Source organism: Parasteatoda tepidariorum, chromosome 10 (genome assembly GCF_982258835.1).
Source record: "Parasteatoda tepidariorum strain Cologne lab strain chromosome 10, Ptep-v5.0, whole genome shotgun sequence".
Taxonomy (NCBI): Eukaryota; Metazoa; Arthropoda; class Arachnida; order Araneae; family Theridiidae; genus Parasteatoda; species Parasteatoda tepidariorum.
This window is the reverse complement of record NC_141764.1, coordinates 44,583,534-44,602,771: the sequence shown is the minus strand read 5'-3', so window position 1 is coordinate 44,602,771 and position 19,238 is coordinate 44,583,534. Positions and strand designations below refer to the sequence as shown.

Here is a 19,238-nt window from a genome sequence, read left to right as displayed (position 1 = left end):
AAATTATTGATTGCATTAAATAGAATTAATTATTGATTGAATTGTAGAAAAGCATATTTTTACAAAACTAGAAGGCTCAACTTCTTGCTCGCCAACCCCCGAAATTGCTTACATAGTTTATTAATGATCGCTTCTCTTGTATTTTCCGCCTTCATCTTAATGTCTCATCACCCAATTTATCTCCAAGTATCCACTTTATTATTCTTCAGCCATCATATTTGTCTCGTTTTTACTACTTATGTACTTTAATATCTTCGATACATTATACTGATTATATTAAAGGCTATATGGAGAAAAATTCAGGTAAAATTACCGTACTTCTATGATAATGGCATTTCTGGTTAAAAAAAACAACAATTTAATTATGGTAATCAAATCAAAATATACAGTACTTAAACCATTCATTTGGTAATTTTTCCGTTGGCATGTTAAAGGTTTATTGGAAATTATGGTTTACAAAATTACAGTTCTCATTATCACACATTTAGTAAAAAAATTGAAAAGTAAATTTAGCCAAATAAATAGTTTTTATGTTTCTCTTTTTGATATGATACAATTACTAAATTTTACTTTGTTTTCCACCAAATAGTATGGTAATAAGACCATATTTTATAGTAATATTACCAAAAGTCGTAACCAAAGCGCTCCGGTAAATATTACCGTGCATTTTGGTGTTTCCCTAAAGCCAGATACACGGTAAATTTTACCCATATTCTGGTAGTTTCGTGCACATTGTTTTTTTCCAAAGTAAATTTCATGCAGAAACTTATCACAAAATATAACAATTACAATGTTAGCTTAAATAAAGACAAGAGTATCTTTCATTGCAATTGCTAATTGAATGTTACAACTAACTATATTTAAAAATTTCACCAAATTTAGCATATTGTTTTTATTTAACAATACCAAATTTAACAACAATGTATTTAAATTTATCCTGGTAAGTTTTTCTCTTTACTTCGAAAAATCCATAAAACCGTGAATAGAAATTACTAAATTAACCCAGTTAGTTAACTGTAGCTTTGACTACATTGTTTTTTTCAATGTGAATATCATACATTAACTTATCATAAAATATAGCAATTACAATGCTTGTTGAAATAAAGACAAGAATTTCTTTCTTGCAATTGTTAATTGAGTGTTACAACTATACTTAATTTCTCCTACTTTAACATTTTGTTATTAGGAACAATGTATTTAAATTTACTGTGGTTAGCTTTTCTCTTTACTCCAAAAAAATCATAAGACCCTGAATAGAAATTACTAAATTAACCCAAAATTAATGCAAAATTTTAATAAAAGGAGATGTCTTGATATTTTTCAGACATGCAAAAGAAAAAAAAAAACACAGCTGCAGAAAAGTTATAATTTCCGTGCTAACTGAGTTTTCATTAAACTGAATAACGTAGCAAAGAAATAAAAAAACTATATAATAGAATAAAAATTATTTTAATACCAGAATAGTTCTTAAACATTTCTCTAGAAATATGCAGATATTTAATAGCAACAATTTACTTTTTGTTTCATCTAATAGTAATCCCATTGTAAGAACTTACGAAATACGCAAAGGTGTGGGTTAGAAATTACGAATATATAGTAGCTGTTGAACCAAAGCTTCTTTCCATCTTTCGATTTCTCAAAACATAGCAAAATTTATTTTTATAAGAAATAGAATTTGATAAATTTCTTTAATGATACGTCAGTACATATTTCCATATGTTAATATATACGCATGTCACGTAGCAAAAAGAATTATGCTGAACCACTGTACTGTGTGGTAATGACATTCTGATAAAAAAAAAATTCAAGTTAATAAAACCAAAATATACGTATTTTAACAATTCATTTCGCAATTTTCATGATCATATTGCAACGAAATTTTCGAAATTATGGTTTTTAAAATAATAGTTCTTATTATCTCACTTTTAAAAAAAATTACAAAACTGAAAAGTAAATTTAACCAAATAAATGGTTTTCTTGCCATGCTCTGAATTATCATGAATTAACATGATGGAATTACTACCTTTTACCACATTTATCAAATTTTATCCATTATTTTTAAACCATATTTTATTGTAAATTTTATCAAATGGACTTTTTGGTGTTCTCTTAGAGCCAGAAACAGGTAAATTGCACTATATTTTGGCAGTTTTGACCAATACTTTTTTTCTCAGTGCATCAACTTATTAGACAGTATACAGTTGGTGCCTAATGCTAGGAATAAAAGAAATATTTTCGTAATAAGAAAAGTTTTAAAGCGCTCAAATAAAATAAAAAATTGGTTTCTACCTCTCAAAAATTACCGACGTTGATATTTAGAAAAAGAAACGGAGTTACCTTTATTTGAGTTAATATAGTTGTTATATAGGAACACCAGCATATTGATATCGATTTTTTGATGCATTTTTAAATTAAAGTTTACTTTATTAATCATAAAAGAAATATAGTTTATCGTAATTCATTTGCATGTTTTCTGCATAAAAACAACTCAATTTGAATCAATTTTTTAAAACTTGTGTCATATTTAATTAATTTATTATTTTTTTCCTTACTAATATAAAAAATATAAGCTCTAACGAAATATAATTGAATATACTTTGCAAATTAACTATAAAAATTAATTTATAAAAATTTATCTATGCATAATATGCAGGCTCAATTATTGAATTTGAAGAAGAATATTCTTTTCAAGTTTTTTATGTAATTTTACGTCATGTAATTATAAATAAAAAAAGCTTGTTAGTTCTTCTACGAAATCTTCTTTTTAATGATGGGAATTTAAAATGTCTTCTGATCTCAAACTTTAAATTTATACAGAAAAGGAACGTAACAGAAACAATGAAAAATTCCTAAATCTTTGTAAAATTTTCGAATTAAAAAAAGTAATTAAAAACATCTTTTTTCAAATGCTGATTGAAATGTGTTGAAGATTCAGCTTGCGTTGCAATGGTTTTATTTTTTTCTCTCTTTTTAAAATAAAAACATGAGAAAAATTTTAAAAATTCGTGAACAACTAATAAAAACATATATGCGTGAAAGGATAGAAGTTCATATAACTTAAAGTAATCAAAGGTATAATGCCTTGCATTAGCTAATTTCGAAATCTTCCTTAGACTTATATTTTTTAGATAATTTTTAATTTCGATTGGCTCATGGAAAAGGTGAAAGGATAAATGCCGTTATATATACTAAGCCCAACGTGGGTTAAAGAAGGGATGTTATGGAATGCATTTTGTTTTGAAAGGAAAAATATTTGACACTAATTTTCGAAGTGATTTCCGTTAGAATAAAAAGAGGGGAACTAAACTTTAGTTACTATATTGGAATGAATGATTCAGTTCAAGCGTTCTAATATGGAATAAAATATGTGTTAGTCTACGCAATAAAATAAAACAATTAGAAAAAAAAGAGATATTATGCATTGGTTGTTATAACGGAATGATCGACCTCTCGGTAAGGGCCACCTGTCGTTCCATTGAAAATTGGCCCTTATGGGGGGTGGCCCTTAAATGGGGGTGACCAAAAAATAAAATGAGGAAATCAAAATTTATGTAGAAAAAAACTGTTTATTAACATTTTAAGTTTTTATACATGTTTAAAAAAATTTTCAATTGAAGTTTGTTTACTTTTTACAATTTTTTCGCAAACAATTTTAGTTTCTAATGATTCCTTAACTCTATAAAACAAATTAGTTAAATTCGCATCATTTATTAATGGCTTGGATTGGGATATCAGTTTATTTACTTCTATTGGCGTTTCTTGGTTTGATAAATATGGCACAGGGGACTCATTCTCATTATCTGAATCAGACTGAACTCCTGAAAAAATTTAACAAATAAGTTTAAAAAAATATGTATTGTATTTTTTTAAAACTTAAAACAATGAATATAAATGTTTTACCTGTATCTAAATCATCTATAAATCTTTTCTCCCAATCTTCCAATAAATCATCGTAACATTCTAGCCCATTTTCATATTTATCTGAATTTGGGTCATATTGAATTGCAGCAGCTTTTGAAAGTTCAACCACTTCATTTTCCGAATCAGCTGCATCGATAGTGGCCTCTAAAGCTGTATTGCTTAGCTCGCATTTTTTAAAGCAATTTACAATTGTCTGTCCTTTTACATTTTCCCAGGCGTGTCTAATCCACCGAATGGCATATAAGAGTGTTGTAGATTGAATGATTTGTGATGAATTTTTATCGCAATCTATAATAGAAAGGAGTCTTCGCAAAACAAAACGTCGGTATTCTAATTTAAAGCAGCATATAACTCCTTGGTCTAGAGGTTGAATTTCAGACGTAGTATTTGGAGGCAAGAATTGAAGCTTTACACTTTTCAAGTTTTCGTAAAATGAGTGACATGATGCATTATCCAAAAAAAGAACCACTTTTCTGCCTTGACTTGTAATTTTATTGTCAAAACTAATCAACCAATCTTTAAATATTTCCATGGTCATGTATGCCTTCTTATTATAATGATATTTCACTCCCATTTGTAATAAATCTTTACCTTTAAAACAACGAGGTTTCTTGGAGTGCCAAATGACGATGGGCTTTCCTTTTCACCAGCAGCATTAGCACAAAAACACACAATGAGCCTCTGTTTAGCTTTCCTCCTTTGGCCTCTTCTGCTTCCTCAACTAAACTTTTGGTAGGTAAGGCACGAAAAAAAGTCCTGTCTCATCTAAGTTATAAACATCACGATCTTCATAGCCGGCCAGAATGATTGGAAGCCTTGATTTCCAGTCTTGACACAAATCTTTATCAACATTAGCTGATTCACCACATAAAGTTTTAAAAACAATATTGTTTCTATTACAAAACTTTTAGCTAAAGAATTGGACACACTTGTTTAGATTATAGCCTTTGCGAGAAGAAAAATGTAAAAAAATGGCTTTTTTGAGAAATTTTTTTAAAAAAAATGGCCTTTATTGGAGGTAGTCAGGCAAATGCGGCCCTCTAATAGGAGGAAAATTAACATTATGTCTATGGGGAAAATTTTCGTTCCTCAAAATATTGGCCCTTAATAGAGGTGGCCCTTAAGTAGAGGTGGCCTTTAGGAGAAGTTTCACTGTATATATGGCACTGTTCATTTGAATTCGCTACTCGCTTTTTTGATTTCATTTCATGTTTTATTCTGTTTTTTCTTTATATTTTATTTTCTGTTTTTACGTGATATTTTTACTTATTGTGTTTTATTTTATTTGTTTTAATTTTTTTGTGAAATGTTTTGAGAGCTCCTCACACTATTGTATTGATATATTTTGCTTTGGCTATTTTGACGCAATATTAGAAAGCACTCTTTTTTGTGGATATAATCGTGTGAGCTGATGAAAAGATTATATCTTTTATCTTCCGGATTTTCTAACATTTTCGTCCTTTTCTTCGGTTTTTTTTCCTTCTGGTTTCTTGTTATTTCTATTTTTATTATTATTATTTTTCCCCCTTCTTTCATTGTTCTGTAATTTTTCCCTTGTTTTCTCTACATCTTAAATTATATATATATATATATATATATATATATATATATATATATATATATATATATATATATATATATATATATATATATATATATATATATATATATATATATATATATATATATATATATATATATATATATATATATATATATATATATATATATATATATATATATATATTAATATATATATGTTACGCTTTGAAAGCCTAAACATTGTAAGTTTGTAGTGTGGCCGGTGCTTCTTGAAAAAGATACAGGAAAATGCAGGAATCATAATATAATTTTATTAAAGTAAGGGCCAGAGCCCCAGAATGACAACCTTACATGCTGGTGGATAGGTAGAGAATAGCACATTTGACCTTGGAAAGAGGGTTTTTATATCTTTCTGGACAATATATTTAAATGTTAATAGGTCTCAGTAGCGTGGGACTGATCAATTTCCCAAGCTACTAAAGCAACATCATCACATTTTTTGATATAATTAGATCAATATTATTACTTTCTTGTGGGAAAGGTTTTTAAACGTTTGCGCGTTAGATAAATGCTCTATTTATGGATTATATTTAATATATAATTGTTTTAACATTACATAATATTCCCCCCCTCTGAAGAAAGGTCTGATCAATATGCTAGCCTATTGGTCAGAACTTCCCCCTTCACGCGATTTCAAATTAAAATTTTTTATTTTTGGTATATTGTCCAATATTACACATTTATAAGTAAAGTATTACAACAATAACATTTATATAAAAGTAACTAAATATTTCTGCATAACTTTGAATAACAATAATTAATAACTTTATAATAATTAATAATGATTATGTACATTTTTCCTTTTCCTGTTGAAAAGAATAAAAAATATCAAAACAACTCTAGAATATCTAAAACAAAATATACCATGACATATCTAAAATAAAAATAAATTAAACCAAAATTTCACAACTTGTGAAAAGTTCTTTTCTTGAAATAAACTGGATCCATTGTTCAGGCCTAAATTTATTAAGTTATTCATCCATTTAAGAAGAAAAAAAAAGTTTATGTTCTTAATCATCATTGTTTCACTTTCGAAACAATTATTATTCATAAAGTCATTTAAATTCACTCCTCATTTACATGGTTTTTACTTATGATCCCATTAATGATTATGTGTTTTCACAAATATTGTGTAGAATTATTCACAACATATGACATTCACAACATATGAAGAAATCAATACAAATAAAATAATACAAATAATATAAGTAATCTAATATAAAATGTTCACTTTTCCACATGATAATTAAATTCTTCGATAGCATAAAAATTTACATACAAAGTGCATTATAAATCTTTGTGGAAAATGATATGCTTTATTCCAAAATAATAAAAATATAAGCGTTATCCATTGATAACAATTGATAGTCTAAGTTGGGTAAAATATTCCCAACTAGACGGGGAAAAAAATAGGGTTTTAAGTTTGTTTACTCATGCTTGATCCTTAATTGAGGAGAAAACATCAGTAAAGAAACATTCTATGTGAGGAGTCCCATGGTTCAAAAAACCATTTCTATATATTTAATTTGCAAAATTAAAATTTAGGAAATTTACCTAAATTTTCCGAAGTAACTCTCAAACATCATGTAATAAAAAAAATTCAGACATAGATGCATTAAAAAAAATAACGGGACTCCAAAAATAGGGGCAGAAAATAAAAATGAAAAACATATGAAAATACCAGCATTGAAAAGCTATTGTGAATTTTTTACATACAATTGAAACTGTTGACTTGGATAAAATTTCCTTAATTTGTTTACATGTACTATTTCTGATTCTTTCTTAGTGAGAAAATTAGGTTTATCAATTTCAAATGACACCTCAGATAATTTCTTTAAAATCTTGTATGGACCAGAATATGGTGAACTTAATTTCCTTGTGTTAGGATAACGGAATTCTTCGTAAATTACTAAATCATTAACTTTAAAATTAGGTTCCAAAAAATGAGTGTCATAACGAATTTTGGTTTTCTTAAAAAACTCTTGGGTATTTTGAGCAGCTATTTTTCTTGCTTCATCAACTGGGGGATAAATATTTTGATTTACAAGAGAATCACAAGGTAATTTTCCATACATTAAATAAGCAGGAGGAAATTGAGTTACAGAATGAGGGGTGTAATTATATTCATGTGTTACTTCTTCTAATAACTTTGTCCACGGAATTTTTTTAGAGTTTTCGTTGATTTTACATCTTAACCTAGAGATTATTGTCGCATTAGATTTTCCAACTTTTCCATTTGTTTGCGGATGATGAGCTGAAGTCAATAATTGTTTAACATTATAGTTTCTAAGAAATCTTCTAAATCTAGATGCTGTAAATGCAGCATTACGATCACTTAAAATTTTATCTGGAACTTGAATTTGAAAAATTTGTTTTAAGCAATTTGTATATGTTTCAGTTGTTACACTTTTTGAAGGAAAAGTCCAAAGATATCGAGTAGCATGATCAATAACTAAATGCAAATATTTTTTAGTTGAGTTGTAATAGTTAAGCCCTCCGACAGTATCAATTGATAAAATTTCAAATGGTTGCTCTGTAGGGGGCATACTTTGTAACAACCCAAATCTTTTTTGGTGAGTTTTTTTGTTAATTTGGCAAGTTTCACAACATTTAACATAGTTAGAGATATCAATTATTATATTAGGCCAATAGTAGGAGGGTGAGATTAAAGCAATCATTATTTTAATACCAACATGACCAAATTGAATATGAGTTTTTTCTAATATTTTTGTTCTTAAAGAAAATGGTATTACTATTTTATGCAAATCTTTTTTCTTAATCGTTAACAAATCATTAATTGTTATGAATTTAGTATTACTTAAATTTTCATTTAGTTGTGCTTCTTTAATTTCATCATGAGTCACAACTGGATTATTATCAAATAAACTAAAAAATACAGAATATCTAGAAAGCATATCAGCTTCATGATTATTTTGACCCTTAATATATTTTACTTCACAATCATACATAGATAGTTTTAAAGACCATCTAAAAAGTCTACCTGTAGGATTTTTTATTTTCTTTAACCAAGTCAACGCGGAATGATCACTATAAATGATAAATTTATTTCCATGCAAATAACAATGATACTTATCTAAAGCATTAATAATAGCTAAACATTCCAATTCAGTAATAGAATAATTTCTTTCATGTTGAGATAAACATCTGGAGTGAAAAGCTATTGGATGCATTGAGCCATCGGGATGTTTTTGTTTTAAAACAGCAACAATTGCTTCTTTTGAGGCATCAACAAACAAATGACATGGATAATTAGGATTATACAAAGTTAAAACAGGTTTAGAAATTAAAGACGATTTTAATTGATTAAATGAGGTATTGCATTCTACTGTCCAATTCCATTTAACATTTTTCTTAAGAAGATTATTAAGTGGCAATCTAAGTTCTGCATAATTCTTAATAAATTTATGGTATACATTAATACTACCAAGAAATCGTTGTAACTCTTTAACATTTTGTGGAGGTTTCAACTGTCTAATAGTTTCAATATTAGCATTTGCAGGTGAATATTGACCTTGTTCTATTTCATATCCTAAAAATTTTATTTTAGTTTTAGCAAATTGACATTTTGAAAATTTAAGTTTTAAATTTTCAGTTTCACATATTTTAAAAATTTTCTCTAAATGATCTAAATAATTATCAGAATATATGATAATATCATCAAAATAGTTTAAAGCAAAATCAACTTTATGTTTCTGTAAAATTTGACGAATAGCTCTTTGAAAAATAGCGGGTGAATTTTTCCAACCAAACGGTAAACGTAAAAATTCATAAAGGCCAAAATTGGTTGTAAATGCTAATTTTTCAGTGTCCTTTGGATCTATTGTTAAATTCCAGTAACCACATTTTAAATCTATAGTTGAAAAATATTTAGCATTAGACAATTTATCAATTAAATCATCAATTCTAGGTACAGGTTCAGAGTCAGTTTTGGTTATCTGATTAAGCTTTCTAAAATCTACACACAATCTGATTTTATTACCTTCATCTTTTTTGTAAACAAGAGTAACTGGGGAGGAGTATGGACTATAGGAGGGTTTAATTATGTTAGCTTGTAATAAATTATCTATTTGATTTTTAATTTCTGCATTATCTTTAACAAATGCTCAATATGGACGCAATGATATGGGCAGTTCAGAAGTTAACTTTACTTTAACAGGTTGAAGTTCTAAGTTGCCAATATCAAAATTATTTTTGGAAAATACATGATCATAACTAGATACAAGATAATTTAACTTTACCCTATCCTCTTCAGAAGTTACAGGTATTTTATCCTGAAATTCTGAGGGTGGGTTGAGCCTATGCTCATGAATATTTAAACTATTGAAATTTCTTTCATCATAAAAATTATTAGTTTCTATATGTCTATTATTAACACAATCATTTACATTACAATTCACATTCTTAAGATCAATTTTTTGTTTATTGTTGTAAAATATATTAGTATGATATTTATTTTTAGCACTATAATAATTATTAGACTGAGAAAATTTATCATATGTAACATCTTTAAATTTTTGAAAAACTCTAAAATTTTTAAAATCAATATGTAACTTAAATAATGATATTTCATTAAGACCAAGTATAGCAAAATTAAGAGGGGTGTCTATAAAGGCGCATGTTATTACTTTTGTAATGTTTCCTATTTTAACACTTACCTTTTGGAGGTTTCCTTTGATATTCCCTTGAAATTGCGAAATTAAAATCCTAGTAGAGTTCAAATGTTTTTTTGATTGTCCTATAAAATGTTTCGGAATTATAGTGATGTTGGATCCTGTGTCCAATATAGTTAGTAAATTCTTATTGTTCACTCGCGATGTCACACATAAATAGTCATTTGATGGACAGCTGTTGTTATTGCTGGGCTGTGGAGGCTGGGAATCATGCTGAGGTACTCCATAGAGATTAAGAGAATTCACAAACCTTGGCTGCCGCATTCTGTACCGATTTTGGGGAATCCACTGCCTTGGCTGCTCCATTCTGTACCGATGCTGGGGAATCCACTGCCTTGGTTGCTCATAGTATCGTGGATTATCATTCCAATTGTGTCGTTGGTGAGTTGGTCTATTGAAGGCACTCTTTTCATTTTTTTCTAATTTTGAGCATAACTTAATAAGTTCTTCCACAGTAGATGGAGATGCTATACTCAGAAAATTACGAAATTTCTCTGGTACGACAGCTTTGATGGATTCTAGCAACAGCTCCTCAGCTATGTTTAGATCCTTCGACGCTTTCCACTTCTCTGTAGCATATTCAGAAAATGTCTTTTTTGGAGATGGCCTCATAGATAGAAAAAGTTCATACTTATCTTCTCTAGAAAGAGAAAATTTTTCTTGTAGTTTTTCCTCGAGTTCGGTCCATTTTTCAATTTCTATGCATTCATTAATGTAGAAGGTAAATAAGTCTCTTTTCAGGTATTCAGATATGTTATTTATTTTCCAGTTTTCTTCCAAATGTAGAATTTCACATTTTTTATTGAAATACTTGATCCAGTTGGGGAAATTATTTTTATCCTCACACGGAGAAATATTAACGCGTGCTGGAGCGTCCACCTGTTTTTCTTCAGAATCAGACATTATCCGTTTAATTTTTCTGTTTCTTAATTCCAAAGTCATCAAAATAAAGTTCTAATCGGTGATTAAAGCGAGAAGAAGACAAAACAAAGAGAGAAATAACTGTCCTCGTTCTTCTTTACCACACCCACGTATTCGAATTTCTAATCCAAGGTTACGAATAATTTAAGAAGCGAAAGTCGATTATCAAAAGATGTATTCCATTATTAAATTAAATATTATTTTCAGTTTTCAATAATAATTTTTCGCGACAGGAAACTATCACTGCCGACTTATCTGTTACGCTTTGAAAGCCTAAACATTGTAAGTTCGTAGTGTGGCCGGTGCTTCTTGAAAAAGATACAGGAAAATGCAGGAATCATAATATAATTTTATTAAAGTAAGGGCCAGAGCCCCAGAATGACAACCTTACATGCTGGTGGATAGGTAGAGAATAGCACATTTGACCTTGGAAAGAGGGTTTTTATATCTTTCTGGACAATATATTTAAATGTTAATAGGTCTCAGTAGCGTGGGACTGATCAATTTCCCAAGTTACTAAAGCAACATCATCACATTTTTTGATATATTTAGATCAATATTATTACTTTCTTGTGGGAAAGGTTTTTAAACGTTTGCGCGTTAGATAAATGCTCTATTTATGGATTATATTTAATATATAATTGTTTTAACATTACATATATATATATAAATGTATATATATATATATATATAAATGTATATATATATATATATATATATATATATATATATATATATATATATATATATATATATATATATATATATATATATATATATATATATATATATATATATATATATATATATATATATATATATATATATATATATATATATATATATATATATATATATATATATATATATATATATATATATATATATATATATATATATATATATATATATATATATATATATACATATATGTATATTTGAAAAATAAATGAAGATAAAATAAAACAAAATAAATTATTTCCTCACATGAAACTGAATAGATTATTACCGCAACAAGAAAAAACCGAAAAGCAGTAACAGGAATTAACGTACAAGATATCACCTTGGGAATACCACAACAGTAAAATCCGATAAGCTTGTAACGGAAAAATAACATCCCAAATATAAAAAAAATAGCAAAAGAAAAAAGCATAAAATATGTAATCCCGTATCTTGGAATTATATATTCAATTCGTTTTCTCTTCAATTTTCATTCGCATTGCATTTGTATCTTAAATTGTATTGTATATGATACTGTGAATGATCGAAATTGGTGGTTATTGACTTTCACCGGTGAACATGTTGAAAATCACATTGTCGCTTTCATAAATAGCTGAAATATATACTAGGTCTAGTTAAGTGCCACTGCCCGGCAGTGGCGTACCTAGAACTTTTGCCGCCCGGGGCGATCTCCAGTTTGCCGCCCTTTCTATTATAAGTCAATCAAATAGTGGTTTTTATAAATTAATACACATAAATAAATTATTAAGTTATTTAATCAATATTAATTAATGCACAGAGTAAATTTTTTTAGACATATTTGTATGCACTCGTAAACATATTTATATAATATCTACTCTTCTAGCTTTCATACTAGAAAAATCGTGTATAATGCTCTCAAAATTTATATTATTTGTAATTTCTTGTTCTATTGACAATATTGCAAGATTTTGTAGTCTTAATTGACTCATTGTAGAACGAAGATAATTTTTTTATCAACTTCAATTTTGAGAAGCTTCTTTCGCAACTAGCGACACTGATTGAAATTGTTAAAAAAATTCTTAACAAAAGTACAATATTGGGAACAGAATTTTCCAACCTATACTGCTGAATAAATTTCAGCAGATCAAGAGGGCCCTTCTCCCCGTTTTTCCAATGTTCTGCCTCTTCTTTTAGTGTAGGTACAGCCATAAAAACCTGGATCCTTTTTCTTTCAATATGGAACTGTTCTTTATCAATGTCAATCAAGTCATTTATTTGACATTCAAATTCTTCATTTAGTAGGTTACACGGTATTATACACGAATATTTTCTTACAAGGCCATGAAACTGATCGAAGCATTCTTTTATTTCTTTTATAATTCTGTCCACAGATGAAAACATTTCTCTTCGTACTTCTTCTTCTAAGGATAGCCCCACGTCTCGCGAATTTTCCCCACTCATATTTTTTCTCCTTCTAACTCGACGCTCAGTCGATATCTCCAACTCTTCACAAATTATTTTGGCTGCTATAACAGCGACTTGTACTAGCGTATCTCTTTGTTCCATGAAATGTGTTTGCAAAGAATTTAGTTCTATATGGCATTGGTGGGGATTTAACCCTTTTATTTGCAGGTATTTTTGAGCGTCATTAGTTTCCAAAAGGACGGGTTCCCATAAATGAAGGTAACATAGCAAAGAAAAAGATTGCATAGAATTGAGTAATACTCCAGCATCTGATCTCGTTTTACTATTTTCTTCTTCAGATGTCAATTTTTCCAAAGCGCTTAAAATGTAAAAAAAAAATGCTTTTTTACTATAGTTACCGCGGCAGCTCTAGCGCTCCAGCGAGTTTCTACACTGCGTTTAACACCTTGACCAGTGACAGAAAGTAAAACATTCCATCTATGAGAGGAAGAAGAAAACAACGAGAACAACTGTTCGATAGTTCCAAAAAATGTGATGGAATTGATAGCTGTAGAAGTTGCGTGTAAACATGCCAGGTTTAAAGAATGATTTGTACATGCTACAAATTCTGCATTTGGATTTATTTCTTTCATACGAGTTTGAACACCGCTGTGCTTTCCTGCCATGACGGCAGCATTATCGTAATCTGCCGTCTGTCTTCTGCCTGTCTTCTGCAATTTTTTATATCTAAACCGTCATTTTCTAATTTCGTTAAAATCATATCTGTGATTTCACCAGCAGTTTTTCCTTTAGTTTCTACAAAGTCAATAAACAATTCTACAACTTTAACTTCGCTACCATTAATAACTACATATCTAATAATTTGACTGGTTTGATCTTTGTGTGAAATGTCAGGAGTTCTGTCAAATATAATACAAAAGTATTTAGCCTGCTTTATTTGATCCATAATTGTTTTTCTGACTGCGCCTCCCAATAGCTCTATGAATTCGTTCTGGATCTTCGGCGACAAATAAGAAATACTATATTTATTACCCATCTTAATTTTTACTACGTGTGCTCGTAATACTGGGTCGCACTTAGCCAATAAGTCAACAAGCTCAAGAAAATTTCCTCTATTTTCCATTGAATCGATGTTTTCCTGATGAACACTTTCACGATGTCCTCGAAACGCCAAATTTTGTTTTGCTAAGAATCTAATTATATTAAGTATTCTTGTTAGAATTTCGTTCCATTTTTTTATTTCTTTATCAATATTCTGTTGTTGTAGTTTGTCAATAGTTGCGCCACGTCCAAGTCTTATTTCTAATTTCTTCCATTTGGAATATGATCGAATGTGCAGTGGACTCACCTCATGTTGACTAATTTTGGGATTGAGTTTCCACCATTTGTTAAAACCATTTTCCGTATTAAAACCTGCTTGACAAAGATTATCAAACAGTTTGCAGCAGAAACAATAAATACTTTTCTTCGATGGTGAATATACCATCCACGATCTTAAGAGCTTTTCGCCATTAGGCAAAATTTGAAAAAACCAGTCCTGACTCAGTTTTCTTGTTTCACCTTTGGCTTTGATTGTATTATTAGGACGTTTTACTCCTTCGCTGAAGTCGGCGTCCAAATTTTGAATTGCGAAGGGACCTTGACGTACCAGAAATACTCTTGTATTGTCGTCAATTTTGTTAGGCCATAATCCAATATCTTTCATAGAAATAGACGGAATAATTTGTGCAGCAGATTCTTCATCAGAACTTGATGAACTTTCTACTTCTTCGCCAGTGTGTGAAGGAGGTCTTTCCTCTTGAACAACATTGGAAAATGTTTTTTCGCCTTCGAGGGCTGCTTCTTCGCCCGTATTTGAGGCAACAATACTAAAAGAACTAGAAGTTGACTTATGGGAGATATATTTGAGTAGTGCTCCAGTATTTTTAGTCTGTATTTCCTCCCTTATCTTCCTTTTCTTTCTAAATGACGCACCACTTTCTTTTACTCGTTTCATCCTAGGGATATATAATAAAAATATAACTTGTCGAAATAAATAGTATATTATGTATAGAAAACGGCAAAGTCATTTTACTACTCTGAATAGCATTTAGAATAACATCTATATCTATAATACGTAATATAATATACTTACCTATAATAAACTCTCCAAATGCACTGGCACCTTAATAATTTGTTTCACTCTTCACTGTTAAAAGATTGAATCGCGAATGAACAAAATGGTTTATAAGCAATTTATCATTCCAAATACAATTCTTCAAAAGGACTGAGTATATTTATCTATTTGCGATTCCTGAAATTGTAACTTCGTCAGTCATTTTGTTTTGTCTCGTTTAGATTTTGTTGTTCGAAAAAGATAGTTCTTATGCCGGCGCCCTAATGCTTTGCAGACCTAGCAGACCGGCGGTCTGCTAGGTCTTCCGTCTTCCCGCCTAGACCGCCATCCGCCGGCCCTGCTTTTCAAAAGAAAAATCGATGATTTAAAAAAATATTGATATATCACTTCAAAGTAATCATACAAACTTTTCAAAAGAAATGACATTTATAAACTGATATCAAAAAATTTTAGTTAGGAAAAATTGCCGAACAAAATCGTAAAGATCCTTTTACGAATTCAACGAATTTTAATGAATACAATAAAATAAAATTATTATCTTGTTCTTGAATTAGAATTCAAAATTTACACTAAAATGCATTTATATACACCGAGGAATAATATTCGAAATCATATAGTTAATCATAATTTATATAAACCAAATATTAAACTTATAATAATCATAATAATCATTTATTATTCAAGAAAGAAAATAAATATGAAATGAATAAGTTGCTTTTTACAACTATAAGTAAATATAAGAAATGCCACCCCAAGGTAAGTGCCGCCCGGTGCGGACCGCACCCACCGCCCCCCCCCCTAGGTACGCTACAGCTGCCCGGTATGCTCTACGTCAGGGGTCGGCAACCTGTTTTTCTTTAGGGGCGCAATACTACATTTGAAGATCACCGAGGGCGCATATTTTACAGATAATCAACAGGTATAAATAGGCATTAAAAAAAACAGATTTTTTATAACTTTATTTTGTTGATGTCATACATAATGATGCATATAATTCAGTGTGAAACTTGGGTGTCCATATTTTCAGCTAATTTCTCATAATTGGGGATATATTTAGAGTTCCCGGTCCTTAAACAATTATCTAAATGTGAGTCTTTAAGCTTTGTTCGGTATTTTGATTTCAAATATTTCATATTTGAGAACAAAGACTCGCAATTGTATGTTGTTGCGCAATATGAATAAATTTTTAGCGCACATTTCTTTAAAATAGGATACTTATTTTCATCGACTAAGTTCCAAAACATTTTATCATTACTATGCGCTTTTAAAATAATATCACTTTGCAAGTTTATTATTTCTAATTCTAGGTCTTCGATATTATGAAGCTCGAAAAACACTGAAACTATTTCAAGGACATCATCTTCAGTAACATTGAATGGATTTATGAAAAATCTTAGAACGGGTTCTAATGTTGCAAAATCTTCAAATCTAGAAGAAAACTCTTCTATTAGCTTATCTATAATTTCTAAATATGATGTAGCAGTAAAATTTTCATTATTCAAATTTAAACTCTCAACAGTCTATTTTATGTTTGGGAAATATGATGATGATTTTTTCAATAAATGGGATTTCAACAACACTAACTTGCATTTGAATGGATTTACTGCACTAATCATGTCAGCGATATGCTGATTTTTCCCTTGTATTTTTAAATTTAGTTCATTCGATTTTGCCGTTATATCTGTCAGAAATCAGAGGTCGATTAGCCTATCCTTATTTTCTAATTGCTCGTAAAATTCGCCTCTTGATGCAATAAATTCCTTTATTTGTGGCAAAAGCATGATAAACCGCTCAAGTATTTTACCTCTGTTCAGCCACCTCACTTCAGTATGTAAAAGAAGATCTGTGAGCTGAACGTCCTCATCTTCTAAAAGTAATTTAAACAATCTGTGTTGCATAGCTCCCGACCTTATGGAATTAATCATTTTTGTTACTATCGTAAATACGTGTTGAAAACCGATTGTTTTTGCGCATAACATTTCCTGATGTATGAGGCAATGATAAGAAATAAATTTCGGGAATAAGGAATCCTGCCTACATAAGGCAATAAATCCTTTTTTCTTACCAGTCATCGCTGGTGCCCCGTCTGTTGTAATTGACGAAAACTTTTGTACAGGTAATTTTACATCTGTTATATACTTTTTAAAAGTAGAAAAGATATCTTCTCCTCTGGTGCTTCCCTTTAATGGTAGAACTTTAAGGAATTCTTCTTTTGTTGTAAAATCAGAAAATACCATCTTCACGCAAATTGCTAATTGTGATATATTTGTCACGTCTGTCGATTCATCCATCTGTAACGAAAAGAAAATACAATTTTCCATATCATTTGCTAATTCTGCCTCCAAATTCTCCGCAATTACTTCAATTCTTCTAGTAACAGTTCGTGCTGATAATTGCAACGTGTTTATAGCTGAAACTATTTCCTTTTTATTTTTAAATTCTTCAAAAAGTGAATCAGCAGCTTCTAACATGGCTTCTTTCACTAATTCTCCATCTGTAAATGGTTTTTTATTCTTAGTGCCATTTATTCAAATGCGATATTTTATATGACGCGATCGCTGCTGCTTTATGTTGTTGCACTGGTTTAGAAAAAAACTTTGCTGGTTAGTTATTGAAGATTTTAAAGAAATAATTTTTTTCTTCTAATTTCAGAGTTCATTGGATAGTCACTATCAAAATTGGTATGAACGGTCTTAAAATGTCGTTCAATGTTACTTTTCTTGGGAATCGCAACCCTATTATTACACAACAAACAAATACACTTCCCTTTGAAATCAACGAAACAATATAGATGTTCCCATTCATCGTTAAAATAATATGTTCTTTTTCTTTTACATTTATCCATGAAGGGTGTAAAGACACAAAAAACTAGAACTATAACAACTCTATTTTAAAAAGAAACACAACGTTATTAAACTTAACAACGTTTATTATTTAAAACATAATGAAAGCATAGCAAAGAAGCATTATACCAAAGATAAACAAACAGAAGCTCAAACATAAAAGCAAACTGAAACTAAAACGACAAGTTTCAATACAGTCACAGTTAACCTAGCTGATGCGTCAGAAACTGCATCAGTGGCGAAACTAGATCACCCATCCAAACTAGATCACTGTTTAATTTAGGATCCAGTTCATCGCTTTCAACAAAGGGTTTTGAAAGAAAAGAATTATTTCGGATTACTTGGTAGTTGTAAATGCACGGTCTACGCGTGGTCTATTCGAAATACGATCACACACTAACAAAAAATACGTGCGTGTTATTAGATACGCTCAAGGTTAGCAAACTGCTAATCTATGCACAATCCTAAACTCAACTGACTACTTGCTGTATATTGCCGTTTGACAAGAGTAAGTAAATCGCTCTGGCTATCATGCATTTACATTAGTCCAGCGAGGGCGCATTAAAAATCGATCGGGGACGCCATGGCGCCAGTGGGCGCCGCGTTGCCTACCCCTGCTCTACATCAATGTTTTTTAAGTATCAGTGCCACTGCCTGGTATGCACTTGCCCGGTATATTCTCCTCTCTCAGTTTCAATCACGCTTGCTTCCTGGCAACTGGTCCTTCCAGCCTCTTATCCCCTCTCGCTCCCCCCTCTCTCAGATTTCAGGGGCTAGTCAGTGTACTTCGTAACTTCGAGTCCTTTAAAGAATTATTACTTAAATATTAAACAAGCACACATATTTTGTGCAATTCATTATTTTAATTTAGAATAGTTTTTTCTGTTAAAAATATTTTTTATTTTAATAAAATTAATTTATTTTGAGGATCAAAGGAAAATTTAATTAATGTTTATAACTAAGAAGTCCTATAATCTAGTTAAAAAAATTTCTTAAAAAATAAATAAAAGCATAAAC

General features: G+C 29.8%; 1 protein-coding gene across 2 annotated transcripts in view; it reads left to right on the top strand.

Moving 5' to 3' along the window:
* LOC107451366 (uncharacterized) overlaps positions 1-19,238 on the top strand; it is an 82,367-nt gene that overhangs the window by 25,074 nt on the left and 38,055 nt on the right. The window lies entirely within an intron of this gene.